Genomic DNA, 12,307 nt, shown 5'->3' on the forward strand with positions numbered 1-12,307 from the left:
GAATGGCAGTGATTTTTCTCTCCCAAGTGATAGGTGAAACCCTAGTCAGTATCTTTTCCGATCTATCTTCTTCACGAATAATCCTTCCAAGAAACTTTAGTTCATTTGTCAGTGTAGTGAACCTTGTGTACATCTTTTGGATGGTTTATCCTTCCTTCATAGCAAAGTTCTCATACTGAGAATACAGTAGAGTTCCTCTGGATCTCTTCACCTGAGGTGTTCCTTCATGAGCCACTTGCAATGTGTCCCAAATTTTCTTAGCAGTGGTTCAACTTTGGATTCTGTTGTACTCATCTGGACCAAGCCCGCAAACAAGCCATTTCTTGGCTTTAGCATTCTTCTCCCATTTCTTCAAATCCTCAACAGTGCAATCCGCTCTTGTCTTTGGCACCTCTACTCCTTCAGAATTTATCTTCAAGGTAGCCAGTGGACCATCGATGACAATGTCCCATAGCTCATAGTCCTCTCCTATAATGTGATCTCTCATCCTGTTTTTCCACCAATAGTAGTACTGGCCATTAAAGAATGGTGGTCTAGCAGTAGATTGCCCTTCCCAGTTTCCATGTGGTGCACTCAACTTGATCTTCTCCTAAGGTGTTATCCTCTTCAAGGATAACCCGCTCTAATACCAATTGATATTTTATACTTCAATGTCACACAAGAGGGGAGGGGGTAATTTGTGTGGTGTCCAATTTTTATGTGCACTGATTATAGAAGGACCCGGTTCTTCTATGTTTTCCTTATACTACTGTTGCAGAAATAGTAAATGTGGAAAGTAAAGAACACAAGTATTTTTACATGAAAAATACCCGGCTCAAAAGGTGAAAAATCACGACCTACTACTCAGTAGGAGTTTCCCCAACACTTCACTAAATCACTAAGAAAAAATAGCATTTATAAAACTCTTTGTAAACCTAAGGATTAACTTTAATCCCATTGTGGCAACCAGCCTCTAACTGTTGCAACAACTTCAAGTTAACTCTAACTTGAATACTCAGAGTACCTAATACAATTTCTCCTAGATAAAGCTGAAGGGTACAAATTGAAAATACCTACTACAATTGAACTAGAATAAAAGACATACGCTTGAAACTGGTTCTTCTATCTTGTTCATGTAGCTTCAGGTTCTCACACTTGAATCACACAAAAATTGCTTGCAAAATGCCTTGTTATTTTTCTCTCAACTCACGTTTAACTTCAGCGTTTGTGCGTACCTGTAAAATGAGAACTTCCTGCAATGTATAGAGTTAGTAGAATAAAACATAACTAGAGTTCTAATGCTACTCTTCCTTGGTAGAAGAGGTCTAGTTATCTTCAACTTCTAACTCCTCCCTTATCTTGGATAAAGTTCTCTTCAAGTAAGGAGTCATTCTCCTTATCATTTATGTAATATTTTTCGACTAGGAGATATCAGATATAACAACTTAAGCTTATCTCTTTCACGTGTATTCCTTATGCTCGAATCTGCCCGTGTGTGTGTATACTATGTATGGACCTGGTTCATGCACCAGTTCCTTTGTCAATCATCAAAACAAAACTTCACTTGGGCCAACAGTTATTGATGGGATGTGCAGAGAGTATGTGTGATAACCCTAACGGGTGGAGGACGGGACAATTTATAGAGATTAAGACTTAGAGCCTGTTTGGCCAAGCTTCTGGGAAGAAAAAAGTACTTATTTTTGTCAAATAATAAGTACTTTTTAAAAAATTTGAGATGTTTGGCCAAAACAAAAAAGTGATTTTGAGCAGAAGCAGAAGCAAGTTTTCTGCTTTTGGAGAGAATGTACAAATTCTGACTTCTTTCAAGAAGCAGAAACAGAAAATTAATTTATTCAAGAAAAAAATATCCTTACATTAAATTTATATTTTTGAAATTATCTCTCATTAATTTATCATTTTTATTTTCCTTTTCTCTTTTTACCGTACATTTCTTCTCTTTTTTATTCTATTGTATTTTTATTCTCTTTCTCCTATTTCTCTCTGAATATTCTCTCTACTATAAATAGTGATTTATAAGAGTATATTTTAATTTATATTAAGTGATGTATTTTGATATATTTAAATTATCATGTAAATAATAAGTAATACTAGAAGTCCAATATTATTATTTTGGAATAACTATATTTTATATTGATTAAAAAATTTAATTCATTATAATAAATATGTAAATTCTTTTATCTCCTTTAAATAATACTAATTGTAAACTAAACCTTTATAGTCCTTCTTTATAATTTGATACTCAAAAGTACTTTTTGAAATAATTGGCCAAACATAATTTGTTTGCAACAAGTACTACTCAATGAATTGGCCAAATACAAACTGCCAAACGGGCACTTAATCTCGTATGTTCATCAAGTAACCGACTTTATTCTTTATTAAATATTAATTATGAACTTAATGTTATTGGGCCACATACATAATAATCTATCATTCACTCACTTGGCTAAGAGTTTTCAAGTACTATAATGAAAAATGTCTAGCAGATATTCACCTGATCATGTTCAGGAACTTTTCATATTCAAAGAAGGTGAAAGAAATAAGTATACTTATGTAACACTAAATTATCAAAATTACATTTTTCAAAGAGAAAAAGCAGGTCAATCAATTACTAATAAGTTGCAGATAACTGATTTAGCAAAACTTATAGTACTAAAATGGTAATAGCCCGAGCTAGCCAATTTTTAGCCCCGTAAATGCAAAATAGTCACTTTGGAGTTTCAAATTCCACAAGTAAAAAGCTATGACAGTGGCTATTTTTCAATTACATAGACCGAAATTTGGCTAGTTTGTGAATTTTAGCCCAATTTTACTATGTACATTTTGAAAAATGTACATATTTAGCACTCCTAAAAATAATAGCCAACATATATATTTTTTATATAATATATGTGTAGACAATAAATTGCGTCGAGAAAATAAAATCAGGCCGAAAAATATTTCAACAATCGTAGTATTTTTTTCAAATATTTGAGTATACAATCCCTATGAATCCTCTGATTCTTCTTTCCAATAGTAAATAAATTCAAGGGCTTTTGAGCTTGATCTTGAATCTATATTTATTTTCACGAACGATAATCTTGAATTCAACTAGCACGAACTTTGATTTAAACTCGTACTCCTTGAATCTTGACTTATTCTTCGTTCTTGAGCTTGAAGTTCTTCATTCTTGAGTTTGAACTTGATTTCTTGAACTTGAACTTGATTGCTTGAAGCTTGAAACTTGTAGAGAAACTTGCGGCATTTGATCCACGAGCTCTTTCTTGCTATAACTTCTGGTGTATTTTTTGGGTTATGAAGACCCCTATTTATAGTTGTGGGAGGGAAGTGTTATGATAAGAACAAACTCTTTCTGACCAATCAGATTGAAGAGTGACAAGGCCGCATTTGATTGGCCAGAACATGTCACTTGCACATGTGGCACGGTTTCATTGGCCTTCTAATGTGACTTGGCATGCCTTGTCATTTTGACACGTGGCATGATCCTATTGGCTCTTCCGTTTGACTTGGCGCGCCACGTCATTTGACACATGGCATTGGGCCTCTAGGAAGATGACATCTTGGCCCTAATGAAATGGGCTCATCACTTGTAGCCTAATTGAATGGGCTAGCCCAATCAATATTTATTAGACTTCAGTAAATAATCCAATCATATTAACCCATAATATTAATTCAAACTAATACATTTAAATATAGTCTAAATTATATTATTGAATTTAAATTCAATAAATGTTTCATGCCTACAAATGCCCCTATTCCAAGACTTATCGAGGTGTAGACTTGTCAAACATCAAAGATTAGACTTGAAGTAACTGCAAAATAACCAACCCCTTTTTATTATTTATAAAGAAATTGATATTTTCTTCCTTGATATGACTTTGAGCATGCTTACAAGTTTGTAGCTTTGATTTTATGAAGCCGCAGTAGCCAAACAAGTTTGGAACTTACGCAATGAAATTATGTTTGCATGAATCTTTTAACGTGGAATAATGCCAACGTTTGTCTTTTGGGGGGCCTTTAAATCCTTCTTTGGCAAGAATTCAACTTGGCATTCTCTTATCCCTTGACCTCATCCTAATCCAAATTCTTTTAGGAGATGTTATGATTCCTTTCTAAAGAATGTTATTGCGTCCATGAAGGTAACAATTATCATAGCCGCCTTAACTATTGATCCCACATCGAGAAAAAACCTTCCATGCCATCTTTTATAAATAAATCCATGTGCTCGTAATTGTTGAGCATCAATTCGCAATCTTCACAAGCCACTTGAGTCTAATTTTGTGGATTCGGAAGCATTAACGCGAAGGTAATTTCTTCTTCTTTTCTTGTGCTTTTCTTCCTTTGTTGCTTTTTTTTTTCTTTTTTTGTAGGTCAGATAAGAAGGATGTGTTCTTGTTTAACGAGATGATTCATGCATGAAGAAGAAGATTTTATGGTGTGAAAGGATTTGCATTCATCTCCACCCGAATATCGGAGAGATTACTAGAGATTACTCACAATATGGCTCGACTATCGGAGAGATTACTCTCAAAATGACCCGACTATCGGAGAGATTACTCTCAATGTGACTCGACTACCGGAGAGATTACTCTCAAAATAACCCGACTATCGGAGAGATTACTCTCAATGTGGCCCGACTACTGGAGAGATTACTCTCAAAATGACCCCGACTATCAGAGAGATTACTCTCAATGTGGCTCGACTACCGGAGAGATTACTTTCAAAATGACTCGACTATCGGAGATATTACTCTCAATGTGGCCCGACTATTAGAGAGATTACTCTCAATGTGGCCCGACTATCGGAGATATTACTCTCGATGTGGCTCGACTATCGGAAGCCATTTCATCTATTTAGACCTTTGTGCCTATTCTAATATTCTTGATTTGGACTTTGATGACCCCTTTTTTTTTAGCCCGAAGAGATGGCAAATTTCAGAGACTATACCTCACCTTTCTCCAAACTTAGATATCTCATAATCGAGACGGAAGACGGCATAGAACAAACCAATATTTTGGTTCACACCTCACAAGTTGGCCGGTATGCAGCCTCATGGCCTTCTTTGAGGAATTCCTTCATGTAGAAAACTGGACCTTGGAGCACAAATGAACTTCTAATCCATTGTCCAATATGTGGTCTCTTCAAGCGCCAATCCATCTCCATATAAATATTTCTAGCACCCTTCCAAACTTAGGACGTCGCATAATTCAAGGCGAAGTACATTGGGGAAACACAACAACAATCGAGGGCGAGTATCGTCATATTTCGGGATATTGGGAATGGACTGAAGATGTACTTAGTGGAAGCCAACAAACCCTTAGTACAACAAAGATTTACGATACTGTCTATGCGTCATTTTTCACTTATGATCGGAACTTAAACATTTTGCAAGCATTTTGTGAGGCTTGGTACCCCAAGACGAACATGCTTCTTACATCAGTCGGGGAACTATCTATCTCTATTTGGGACTTACATATCCTTGGAGGTCTGCCCATTGCGGGTTCTCCGTACGAAGAAGTGGTACCTGAGACAAGAGAACTCATCGGTTTGGACAAAAAACAGATAAGATTTATTCCTCGATCTTGCGCCTATTTATTTGATGCCTTCCATCACCTGAAGGAAGGAACGAGTGTTAACCAAAAGGTCTCCTTGAGCAAGTGGACAAATGTTTGGTATAAAAAATCTTTAATTTATAAACTTGCCCCACTGCGAAAGGAAAAGAAGTTCGCACACCTAAAGTCGACACATAATCCTAACGGAGTTATTCCCGAGATAACTAGGTGGTCGAGTGATCAAGAATATATATTCTCCAAGCTTAGGGTGAGGTCTGACAAGAAAGATGAAATATATATAGCAGCATTCTTATCGATTTGGCTATGTGCCTTTGTGTTTCCCAAGGCAAAAAACTTAATTCGTCCAGAGACTTTTAAGATGGCAAGCGAGCGAAAGATTAGCCTTGCGGTCCCAGTTTTGGCGAGTATTTATCATGGTTTGAATAACATTTCGTGTTCTTCCCAACTTGATCAGGTCAAAGTTTGTTTTCCCAGCCATTATGTTTATGGCTTGCTTGCATATTACTTCAAAACCCATTATCCACTTGCTAAGGGTCTGTCCGTCCCTTTGATGGTGGCATACTCAGGAGAGGGAGCTGCGAGGTACTTTGACGAGAACGCATCCACAATGGGGAGGAAATAGTTTGGACACCAATAATGTTAACCAATTCTCGTCCTTATTATTATGTGGATAACGATGCCCCTCAAGAGTTGGAGTCAAATTACTTCATGAGCTTACATTTTAATTACCTCTCTTTGAGGTATGGTAACTCATTCATCATCGAGCCATATAGCCCACATCGGTTTGGTCGTCAATTTATGTTTTACCAGAACGTCCCCAGTTTTTAAAAAAATGATATCTGTAGCGCCTCTCTAGATGAAGGACTCAGATTTTTGAGGATTTTCATACTTTATCGGTCTATGTCACGTGCGGCTTTTCCCCCAACGGGAGATCCTGTGGAGAAGCCTTTCTCCACCAACTATTTGTCTTGGTGGGAGAAAGCGCATGGAAAGTTTCTCGAGAATAATTTACAAGTTTTGGTAGACAATGTTGGGCTAAAATCTACTACTCCTTTAGGAGGTGAAGATCAAGGTGTTGGAAAGACACTCTCAAAAGTCAAAGAAATACCTACTCCGATCCCAAAAGTAGTTACACAACATAAGAAAAGGAAGCTTAAATCCTCAAAGGCAACTTTGAAAGAGGTGGTGTGCACTTCAACAGATATAGAGAAACACCCTCCAGTTCTTCCATTTAGCAAGCAAGTTCCTCAAGATTCAAGCCACAGTACCAATGAAGATCAAAATTGGAAAAGGAAACGGCATATCCCAGTAGAGATCGTAGAGGTTCCAAGTGTCGATAGTCCCTCAAAAACGCATACGGCTTGTAACAAGGAGGTAAAAATACAATTACCTTGACCTTTCTTTTTATTTTTAATCGAACGAATAGCTTCACTAAAAAATTATTCACTTTCTTTGCCTTTTCCTTATGCAGTTAAATGCCATTGGGCATCCGGTGGTATCCCCATGTGATAAGCCGCAAGTGAGTAATGAATCTATTGGAGGGCCTACATCTAAAGTGGAGTCGTCTTCAAAGGCATCATCTCTTCCTCATGACGAATCCTTAAAAGGACAAACTCTAAATGAGATAACTCGCATTCCACCAATGACAAATACAACAATATCTATTTTTGAAGGAAAGAGTATTGTCTTTAATCGCAAAAAGGAATTCATCTTAGGACTTTGGGAGGATATTTGCAACAGACTCTCCAAAACTCGTGCAAAACTGCTCTCATCTTATAGGGAGCAAGTCACTGAGATTTTCGAGCATATGAAAAAGGCGAATATTTTAGATCTTTCTCCATTAGAGTGTTTACTGGATTCTTTTTACGAGCTTGCTACTTCATATAACCAAGAGTGATCCAATTTGGCTGATAAGACGAGTCAAAATGAGAAGCTGGAGCTGATTTTGAAAGCTAAGGAGCGTCTTGAATCGTTTAAACTTGAAGCAAGTGAGAAAGTCAAGAAAGTTTCCTCTAGTGAAAAGAAACTGAAGAGAGTTGTGAAGAAGTTGCAGACATTACAACAAGAGAGGGAGAACCTCGAAGGTGTTATAGAAGTGACTCAAAAGGAGGTTGAAGATATTCAGGCAAAAGTTTCAGCTGCCGAGACTGAGATCTCTTCATATGACAACGTAAATTTGCTGACTGATGAAGATTCAGCCAATTTGGAGGAGGAGAAGAAGAACCTGGAGACTAGCTGTCAAGAATTGATCAACTACAAGTTTTGTTTAGATTAAGATATTAGCATTATCTCCCCTTTTATCTTTATGTTAGATTGACCTAGTGGATATTTATTTCATATTAAATAAGATTGCTTCTCTTTTGCTTTACATTGCCCGATATTTATCTTAGTTGCATAATTTTTATCTTTACGAGCTTGTAACGAAAGCTTCATATCTTGTTGTGGGAGAGTCCAAATAATGAACCGTTTAATTTCTCAAAAATTAGACTTCAATATCTAAAATATGTCCAAAACTTAGAATCAAACACCTTCAGAATCGACCCAGATAATATTTTGAAACCAACTTTAGATTCCACCACGTAGAAAATTTCAGACTTGCGCAGTCTCACAAATAAAATCATATCTTTGTGTAGGAAAGTCAGAATCACGAACCGTTTAATTTTTTGGAAATTTAACTTAAAGATATATAACATATCCAAAATTAAAAACTTAATGCCATAAGTATGGTTTCAGATAATAGTTTGAATTCAATACTAAATTCTGACACGGCGTCGATTTCAGATTTGCGCGACTTCACTAAAACTTTTGTATCTTGATGTAGGAATGTCAAAATCATGAACCGTTTAATCTATTGGAAAGTAAAATTCAAAATCTAAAACATATCTAAAATATAAAATTTAATACCTTAATTATAGTTTCATATGATAGTTTGAATTCAATACTAAATTCTGACATGGCGACGATTTCAGATTTGTGCAACTTCATCAAAACTTTTGTATCTTGATGTAGGAATGTCGAAATCATGAACCGTTTAATCTATTGGAAACTAAACTTCAAAATCTAAGACATATCCAAAATATAAAATTTAATACCTTAAGGATAGTTTCAGATGATAGTTCAAAGTCGACTTTGGTTTCTAATATGCTGACAGTTCCAAATTAGTGCGACTTCACCAATTTTTTTGTATCTTGGTGTGGGAAGCCTCGAGATCGCAAGAACTTTTTAATTGCCAGAAGTTTAAATTCAAGAGCTTCATTCTCATCAAATGTCTTGGGTTCAAGTCTCACTGAATTTGAAACGTCGTAAAGGCTTGCTAAAAAAACAACTTGAAGGTTTGGATAACATGAAGGCATAACGAATTCTCGGACTTCAATGCAAATGCTTGGCAGCCCCCTAGAAGGTATTAATCATTCCATTGCAGACACCAATTTACCATAGCGGCTTGCCCCATTTAAATCAAATGGGATCCAAAGTTCAAAAGAATAATAAAATTTCAGCCTGATTTTCAAGTGTTGTTTGAATGAATTACTTCCATCATACTTCATTTGGACAACGACTAGGGCAATATGTATCTTTTGAACTTATGTGACTGAACTCAAAATGAAACTCTAAACTGCCTACGTACCTCGGTGAAGAGGTTCAAGTCATACCGTAGTTTAGAATGGGTGGATATTTTTTTATTTTTTTATTTTTATTTTTATTTTTTTATTTCCTAACTTTTGCTTAGGCCGCCCCTTTCGAGGTTTTCAACCTGGCGGACTTTTTATTTTTATTTTTTATGTCCTTACTTTTACCTAGGCCGCCCTTTCGAGGTTTTCAACCTGGCGGACTTTCCTCTTTTTTTCTTTTTTTTTTATGTCCTAATTTTTGCCTAGGCTGCCCCTTTCGAGGTTTTCAACCTAACAGATTTTTCTTCTTTTTTTTTGGTGAGTCGTACACAGTTTAGACTCATACGGGCCAAGAGTATAGGAACATGCAGTTTAGGCTCATGCGTCAAGGAGCGTTGCATCTTCAAGGATAATACTTCTTCAAAAACTTGCCATTGATAAGGTCGATTCTCATGCCATCTGCATCAACTAGCTTGTAAGCCCCACTTGAATAAGCTTCTTTTACGACATATGGCCCATCCCATTTTGAAGTGAAATTCCCTACAGGTTTTTGGGAAGTAATTATGGGTCTTCGTATGGCAAGGACTTGATCTCCTACTTGAAAGGATCTCGGACGAACTTTTTTATTGAAGGCGCGAGACAATCGAGCTTGATAACATTCAAGACTCTGTTGAGCTTCCAACCTCTTCTCGTCAAGAGCCTCCAACTCTGCTAATCAAAGTAGAGCATTTTCTTCATCAGTGATCCCTTCTTGAATAGCTAGTCGTAATGAAGGTATTTGACGCTCGAGTGGCAAGACGTCTTCGACTCCATAAACGAGTAAATAATGAGTCGCTTGTGTTGGCATGCGGTGAGTCGTCCTATATGCCCATAGAGCTTCTTCCATACGGTCATTCCAATCTCGTTTGGATTTGGAGACGACTTTCTTTAACAAGTTGCATAGAGTTTTGTTGAATGCCTCAGCTAGACCATTGGCGGCAGCATTGTACATCGAAGAGTTACGTTGCTTGAAGCCAAAGAGATCACAAATCTTGTTCATCAACCTATTATCGAATGGCTTTCCATTATCCGTTATTATGTAACGAGAAATGCCAAAGCGATAGATTATGTTTACTCGAATGAAACTTGCAACATTTTCCTTCTTTACCTCCTAAGAGCAATAACTTCAGCCCATTTTAAGAAGTGGTCAGTTGCTGCCAAGATGTATAGGTGCCCACTAGAGGACTTTAGCAGTGGTCCAACAACATCCAATCCCCAAGCGTCAAATGGACAGGATGCCACAGTCGGGTGCAACACTTCAGGAGGTTGATGAATAAAACTCGTATGGAATTGACAAACCTTGCATCTTCGAGTGTAGTCCAAGCAATCTTTTACAATCATTGGCCAATAATATCCCATCCTTTTTATATGGAAGTGGAGCTTTGGTCCAGACTGGTGTGACCCACATACCCCAGAATATGCCTCTTGCAAAGCTTGGAGTGCTTCTTCTTCCCCTAAGCATCGCAAGAGTACTCCCTCGGATGACCTTCTGTATAGAGAATCTTTGTAGTAAAGGAAGTGAGTCGATGACGGATTTCAGTCCTTCTCCTCGGATTTTCTAGAAGTATCCCATAGCATAAATAGTCGATAATGGGTTGTCGCCATTCTTTTTTCTCAACTTCAGAAACATCAATAAGATACTTAAGTTCATTTTCTCCACCTTCAACCTCATTTGGCGGTGGTACTACCCATTTTTGGCAGACAGTAACTTGCCCTAGATCAGGCAGGGTTAACGATGAAGCTAAGGCAGCTAAAGCATCAGCCATCTTATTTTCTTTTCCTGGCACATGCTAAATACATCACCGAGCCACCCCATTAATTATTTTGGGTAATCATGATATGGGCGTAGTTCAAGCTTCTTGACCTCGTAACTACCTAAAAGTTGATTGACCACTAACTGGGAGTCACCAAAGACTTGCAATTGCAATTGCTTCATATCAACGGCCATTTCAAGCCCAAGTATTAATGCTTGATACTCAGCAACATTGTTGGAACAGAGTTGTGTCAAGGTGAAGGAGTAGGGCAAGACTTCACCTTAGGAAGTAACAAATACTACGCCAGCACCAGCTCCTCCACGATGCGCAACACCATCAAAGTACATCTTCCATTGAGGTTGAACTTCAATGACCATTGCGTCCTCATCAGGTAGTTCGTCAGTTAGCTCCCAATCATCAGGTATCGGATGATCTGCCAAGAAGTCTGGCAATGCTTGTCCTTTTACAGCCTTTTGAGGGATATACAAAATCTCGAATTGTTGAAATTGGAGGTACCATCTCGCTAGTCGATCACTAAAAATAGGTTTTGACATCATGAACTTGATGGGATTATCCTTAGAAACAAGAAGGACAATATGAGCTTGAAAGTAGTGCTTCAACTTTTGAATTGAGAAGACTAGCGCCAAACATAATTTTTAAATTGGCGAATAATTCAGCTCGTTTGGTGTCATCATCCTGCTTAAGTAGTAAATGGAGTTTTCTTTCCCTTCCATATTTTCTTGGGCCAATAGCGCTCCAACAGACCTTTCTTGTGCTGAAATGTATAGTATCAGCAACTTTCCAAGCATAGGGGTTGCCAAAACTGGAGGCTTCATCAAGTAGGATTTAATGCTCTCAAAGGCATTGCTACACGCTTGTGAGCACCTAATTTTTGACTATATTTGAGTTTTTCATCACTTTTTAGTATGTAAATATATTTTAAGTTTAATCTGCATATTTTAACTCTTATTTATCCTTTTATATATATTACTTAAGAAAATTGAAAACAATAATAAATTAAAAAAAAGAATCACATTTTTTACTATAGGTTTTATCTTCATTTGCAAAAAAAAAAAAAGTTTTAAAAAAATTATTTTTAACATCTGTATTAATTTAATTTCTAAGTTAGATGCTTTAATAAATAAGATATTAAGTATGTAGTAATTTTACCTTGCTATTTTTTTAGTTTAGTAGGAGTATGTTTTTTTTCTCTTCTTTTTCTTAGTTATTATCAAAAAAAGAAAATCAACCAAAAAAAAGTGAGCAAATGAGATTATGCCACCTCAACACAAAATGACAAAGTTTCATAACAAAGTTTGATTCCTTTTTATCCAAA

The sequence above is a fragment of the Nicotiana tabacum genome, chromosome 4 (genome assembly GCF_000715075.1).
Source record: "Nicotiana tabacum cultivar K326 chromosome 4, ASM71507v2, whole genome shotgun sequence".
NCBI classification, from domain to species: Eukaryota; Viridiplantae; Streptophyta; class Magnoliopsida; order Solanales; family Solanaceae; genus Nicotiana; species Nicotiana tabacum.